Here is a 7028-nt window from a genome sequence, read left to right as displayed (position 1 = left end):
GATCAGTTCCATTCTCCAGCATTTGGCTGAAGAGTACCCTCAGCATCACGGCGCTCTCCAAAGGATTAACCTAACATTGGCAGAACACAGACACAGTGGACTTCAGGACAGCCAGTGACTACAGAAATATGTATTGCATAAAATAAAAGTCATGTATGTTCATACGTACATGTTTGGCTGTTGTTGACCTGGTCAGTATTAGGTCTGGTTTATTATGACAAGTGTAGAGAAAGGTCAGAGAAAGGAATACTGATAGTCTGTTATTGCAAGGACGCTTTTATGAAGAGGTGGGACAAGGACATGTCTTTAGATAAAGCAAAAAAAATCTTTGAAACTAACTTTACTGTATCAGTGTACACACAGTTGCAAGGCATTGCGTTAGAGTGTTTTAAATAAATTCACTTTTTAGAAGTTTTCTTTTAATTAATCAAATTCATAGCATATATAGTAAGCTTAATAGTAAGCTTTGATTTTTCACAAGGTTATTGAAAGTTTTGTTGTTCATTTTTCTGTGACAGTGATGTGTGTAGCTACTTAACCTTAACCTTACTTAATACTTTAGGTACAATTTTATCCCTAGAAATGAGTTAAATCTGACAAACTCCTTCTAAAGATATCTTTATTTGTAAAAATGACTACATTAGTTACTTTATATTACTTACAAACATTAATAATGTTAATATAAGTAATTTGTATTAAAACAACATAAGGCAACATGAGATTTCATTTATGTAGCCAAGTGAACAATTGTGTGCATGTGTATAATGACACTTGTACAGTGGAGTCTTCAGACACATAATAGCACATCAGGTTTCATTCACTGCTCTAATACAGCAGGAGTCTAGTTTCAGTCATACACCCAACCCTTCATTCAGGCCTGGGCCATGACTGCCTGATATATTCATACAGACTTTGTTACATGTGTTTTGATTTAGAGATGGCAGATAATGCAATATATACATTGTAGTAGTAGTGCTTGTAGAAGAGCTGAACGAAAATGGAAAACCACGTATTTTAAAACAAATTTTTGATTCGGTTGGACCTAGTTTGGTGTTTTTTCTGAATAAATGCTTCATTTCAGGGACTATCCCTGATAGCCTCAAAGAAGCTGCTGTGACACCTCTTCTTAAGAAACCTCCACTTGATGCTAGTAATTTTAACAATTTGACCCATCTCAAATCTTCCTTTTATTACCAAAGCACTGGAGAAAACTGTGTTTATTCAGCTACAGTCTTTCCTTAGTGCAAATCAGACCTTTGAAACTTTCCAGTCTGGTTTTAAGCCTCTGCATAGCATAGAGTCTGCTTTATTATGGGTCCTTAATGATACTTTGTTAGCGACTGACTCTGGTGACTGTTATTTTAATTCTGTTAGACCTAACCTCGGCTTTTGATACAGCTGGTCATAAAATTCTTCTGTCTTGACTGGAATATTTTGTGGGCATCCGGGGAACTGTTCTTAGCTGGTTCAAATCATATTTAACAAATAGAAGGTTTTCTGTCAAATTGGGTAATTTTTCTTCGTCGCCTGCTAAACTTTCTTGTGGAGTGCCGCAGTGCTCTATTCTCGCACCCATTCTTTTTTCTTTGTATTTACTTACTTTGGACTCTATTTTCAGAAAGCATGGTGTATAATTTCACTGCTATGCAGATGATACCCAAATGTATTTACCTCTGAAACGAAATAAACATGCTCTGGATTCTCATTTTGCGTGCCTTGAAGTGAAAAGTGGTTCTCTCAAAATGTTTTGTTTTTGAATGAATCAAAAACCGAGGTTATAGTCTTTGGTCCCAGTGAAAATTCAGGGAGCAGAAGTATCGATCTGGACTACCTTGCTCCTGGGAGCAGAGTCTCAAATTTGATAAACATATAAATGCGGTTATTAGTTCTTGTTTTTTTCAGCTACGTCTTCTCTCCAAAATTAAATCTTTTCTCTCTGAGAAAACTTTAGAGATTGCTATCCATGCGCTCATTACATCTCACTTGGACTACTGCAACTCTCTTTACCTCAGCATTTCTAAATCATCCATCGCTCGTCTCCAATTAGTACAAAACGCCGCTGCTAAATTCCTTAAAGGACAACGTAAATTTGATCACGTTACTCCAATTTTGAAATCGTTGCATTGGTTACCTGTGCATCTTAGAATTGAGTTTAAAATTCTTCTTTATGTTTTTAAATCTAAAAATAATCTGGCACCGAGCTATCTGATCAACTTTATCCATACAATCCTACATGAAATCTGAGGTCTGGTGACCAAAGACTTCTCTCTGTCCCCAGATCACGGTTAAAGCATAGAGGGGGGATAGAGCCTTTGCGGTTGCTGGCCCTAGGCTGTGGAACAGCCTTCCAGACTATATCAGATCGGCACAGAAACTGTTTTTAAATAATCTCTTAAAACTTTTCTTCTCTTTGGCTTTCAACTCTTTGTGAGTTTATGGTATGAATCTGTGGGTTGCTCTGTGTTCTTTGTTTTTGTTTGTTCAGCACTTTGGTCAGCTGTGCTTGCCGTTTTTAAATGTGCTATATAAATAAAACAAACTTGAACTTGATATACAGTACATTGGTCCATTATGCTAGTCCAGTTTAATACAGATTATTATGTGCAATATGTGTATAAGTGGCTCTTAAAATATACATGTTAAAATCCTTGGTAATTAAAAAGGTCACCTTGAACACATTCTCATCCATTGTTAATTTTTTTTTTCCCTGTGTGTTTTGTTTTGCTTTGCTTTTAGGTTGGACAGCGGATGTGATGACTAATGTATTTTTTTTATTTACTAGAGAAGATACTGCACATAGTCATATACTGAATAACCAAAGGTGCCATTTCAAGAACATAAACATATTCTGCTAAAAAGATTTGCTAAGAAGAACGTCCTGGAGGTTTTATGCTGGTTAGTGATAGTTTACCAATCAACCATACGAAAATGTACAGTAAATCGTTCTGGTAATCCTGGTTGAATAAGGTTGTCTGGTTAGTTTGTAAAGCAGCCTAGTGGGAACACAAGCATCTAAAATACCAGCTACAGTGACCTCAAAAAGTATTTGATCATTTGACCCTCTGGTCCTCCTCACTTGTAGAACACCTGAAAATGAAACTTTTTTTTTTCTTTCCAGTAAAATCTATGTAATATTTTTTCTTCAGTAATTTTATTAATAGTATTTTGAGAGAATTTATTGTACTAATTAATATTTATGTAGTAATTATGATCCACTGCAAATAACGCATTTTCTTTTACAATTATTTTTAATTAATGCAGTATTTCAAGTTAAAATAGAGGCTATGCCTTTAAAATCTTTTTTTAAGGCTCTGGTGAAAGAAAAAAAGAAACATGTATAATGCCATGATGTAACCACTAGAGAATCTTGTGCATTCCTTAGTTATTTTTAGACATATAATTACTAGCTTTTATTATACATTTTGACATTCTTAAAGACTACTTTGTCAAGGTTTAGATATTTTTCGTTTGAAATGGTTATTTGAAGTGTCAGGTTTTGCATTATTACAGTCATACCTGAACACTGTTAGAAAAGGAACACATGGAAAGCATCTTGTTACAAACTGAATTAGATTCAAAACTGAATAAAAATACAATCACTCAATCATAACACTTTATGTTATAAACTTTTTTCAATCTTTGTGTATGTGTGCGTGTGCGTGTCTATTTTGCATTCTTCCCATCTATTTATTTATGGTAGTAATTTGTCACCCATTTTTGTGCCATTCTGATAAAGCTAGTCTATAAACAAATGATGCTAGACCTTTTCACAAACTAAAAAAAAAAAAGTAATTTTTGCAATTAATTTTGGCTTGTCCTATGATGATTTAATGGAATTTTGAAGTAATTTCCTCTAACTTTCAGAACTTATACATGCTTGTTTCATATAATTACTGATATTTTGTTATGCATTTTTAATTGGTTTAAGTTTACAAACATTACTAGGAGCCATGGAGTGCTGGTGACCATTTAACCCCTTCAGACCTGATTTTGAAAAATTAAAAAATTTATCTACTTGATATTTGCTCTTCTCCAATATAGAAATAAGTCTAAAAAACAAGATTTGTTCAAACTAATTTTTATTAGATTTTTTCATGCCCATTATAATGGGCAGCAAAATAAAAAAATCTCCATATTTTAACTATACATAAGTAGAGCTTGTGCACAATAGTTGAACTAGTGCTTAAGATTTTGAAAAGAACACATACCGTACTATAAGAATGAACAATGCTGTAAAAATGTGGTAAAAAAGGTAAGATGATATGAAGTCTCAAAAAAACCGGTTTGATCCTTTTTGTTGGTTGAAGTGGGTGAATCTGAGTATATGTATAAATGTCTTTGTGTGTATGTAAATGGTTTGTGTACTTGCTGATTGTTTTGATGAATATATGATTGTGTGCATTATAGCATCAAGGCATCAGTGTGTGTGGAGGGGGTGTTAGTGTGTGTGTTGCTGTGTATTCACTGATCCACTATGGCTGTTTCTCACTAAAACCAATGAAAAGTTGATTGACAGGTTATGGTCACTTTGATGACATAAATGAAATCATATGAATATTAATTTAATTAATTAACACCAATGTTCATAAAACATTAACATTAGAATGTGTAGCTCTGTATTTAGCTTTGAGATGCTTCCACACATTTCTCAACCTGTTAAACTAATTAATGAAGTGCTGCTGATCTGACCTGATGTCCATTGCGATGGAGATTACATTTTATAAAAAAAATCCTGTGTTCTGCAACTCTAAAAGATCTTCAAACTAACTTTGAATATTATCATTTGATGGTCTTAATTTTATAATAGGTGCAAGTTGATGAGGCTACCATAAACATAAATCTGCATATAAAAGGTAAAATGTGGACTTCCTCCTCTTCTTGTCTAGTTGATTAGTTATGTATCTCTTTTGTGATGCCTGTAGCTCAATCAGATTAAGTTAAGAGTCATATCTCCATTGTGATTGGTTGATCAGGGACAAGGCATGGCTCATATTATGAAAACATAAAATTTTATTGGTTTAAACAAAACATCATGTGATGTCCATTTCAATGGATGCAGGGTTCGAAGGGGTTAAGGTCAGGTAGTGTTGCTTTGAGTAAGGCTGGGAGTCAATCTTAAAAATAATCGATTCTTCAATATCTGAATCATTGGAACTCCAGGGGAATTGACTACTAAACAGCCCTGGCCGCATTTAATATGATTGATTGAGCACCCAAAACAACCAAAAGAACTGATTACTACAGAACTGCCGTTATTTTGATTAATTCTAGGAACTCAAATTAAATTCATCAAAATTACTCATTTGGATTTGTTCCAGTAGGGCTACCAGGGGCTGACCAATGAGTGTCTTTGAATCATTTACGGATTTATTAAAAAACACTTTATTGTACACAACCGTAACAGCACTACAGATTTTAAAAGCATGACAGCTAACCGAACATATAATTGAACATATAAATTGCGACTTTGGAACAAGAGGAAAGTGATCACTCGATCACAATTTAAGGCGATGAAAGAGGTGAAGACAAAGTCTACTCATTTTAAACAATGCTTCATTGCAGAGATCACTGAGGCTTTTCCAAGTTATAACCTATTGTGTGCTTACTACTAGGCATATATTTATTTGAATAGGAAATGTCAGTACAACACGTTATTGATTCCATTAATCATAAAAGTGTAAATTACTTAATATTTGCTGTATATTACCCACTGTAACTCTGTTTGTCATCATCAACAAGCTTCTTGTTATAGTTCTAGTTTCTAGGGTAGATCATATATGGGTCATTCCTGGTATGCGGTAACATTTTGACTTCATAAGTGTTTGAAAAAAAGGTACATGATTTTTATATTTTTTGCATTTTACCAAAATAGTGACATGTTTAAGTATTAGGAATACATATTGGTCAATATATTGGAGCTCGGGGACTCAAAATAATAATTATGGGTAGATTGTTCAGACACTGGCCATGAAAATATATCACCCTGTTAGGCACATATAGAAGGTTATCACAACATGTTAATTATGTAAACCCTAGTGAAAAAAAAGTATACTTTATTGTATTTGTAATATATTACCCGTTTTAATAGTACATTGCAAATATACTAACAAAACGATCTAACTAACTAACTATGTACTATCTTTAAATATATAAAAAGTATATTAGCAGCATGCTTTTGTCTATTTTCACAGTACAACTTTTAACAAAATATACTTGAATTGAAAGTTCTGTTTATTTTTTATAAGTACATTTATTTGCACTTAATATTTTTTAACTGGGTGCTGAAAATGATCATTGTAACAATGCATTGAAAGCATTTTCAAAGTACATTATTAAATAACCTGAAGTTGTAGTATATTTTAAGTCACATTTTTGAGTAAATTTTAAGTTTACTTCATGCTTGGAATTCACTTCATTACTTGGACATGCATTGTTTTCAGAAAGTAATAACACAAATAAATTAACGAATGCATTATCAAGTGTACTGTCAAGTAAACACTGTCTATATTGCATGGCCAAAAACTGAAGTTCACTCACTCTGCATTAATATTATATCATTGCATTATTATAACATATCATAATAAATTGTATGGAGAAATAACGCTGAAAAACAACAATCGGCATTGATATCTGTATAAAGCTGCAGAAGTAGTTCCCCAGGAATCAGTTTTTAGTCTCTTTCAATATTGTTGGAAGTGGAATGGCATACAGTTTGTCTTTAGACCTAATAATTACACATTTACACTTGAGTGATTGAGGATGGACAGCAAATACATTGAGACACTATATAAATGTTGAGGATATATTTAGCTGAACATCTCTAAAAAAAATTGTTCCTCCACGCAAGCTCTTTGGTTTAAAAAAAGTTTGTGGTGGATGCAGAAGATGCCCCGCATCCGCACTCATAATTTCACAGAATGTTCCATCACTTAACCGTACAACAGAATTGATCCTCTTTTAAAGAGTCGTGTTATTACAGGAATGATAAAGAACACTGCTCACTGAGAAAAAAAAATGTAATGCTGTTC

The sequence above is a fragment of the Sinocyclocheilus grahami genome, unplaced genomic scaffold (assembly GCF_001515645.1).
Source record: "Sinocyclocheilus grahami isolate Dianchi unplaced genomic scaffold, SAMN03320097.WGS_v1.1 scaffold469.1, whole genome shotgun sequence".
In the NCBI taxonomy this organism is placed as follows: domain Eukaryota; kingdom Metazoa; phylum Chordata; class Actinopteri; order Cypriniformes; family Cyprinidae; genus Sinocyclocheilus; species Sinocyclocheilus grahami.
This window is presented reverse-complemented; position numbering follows the sequence as displayed.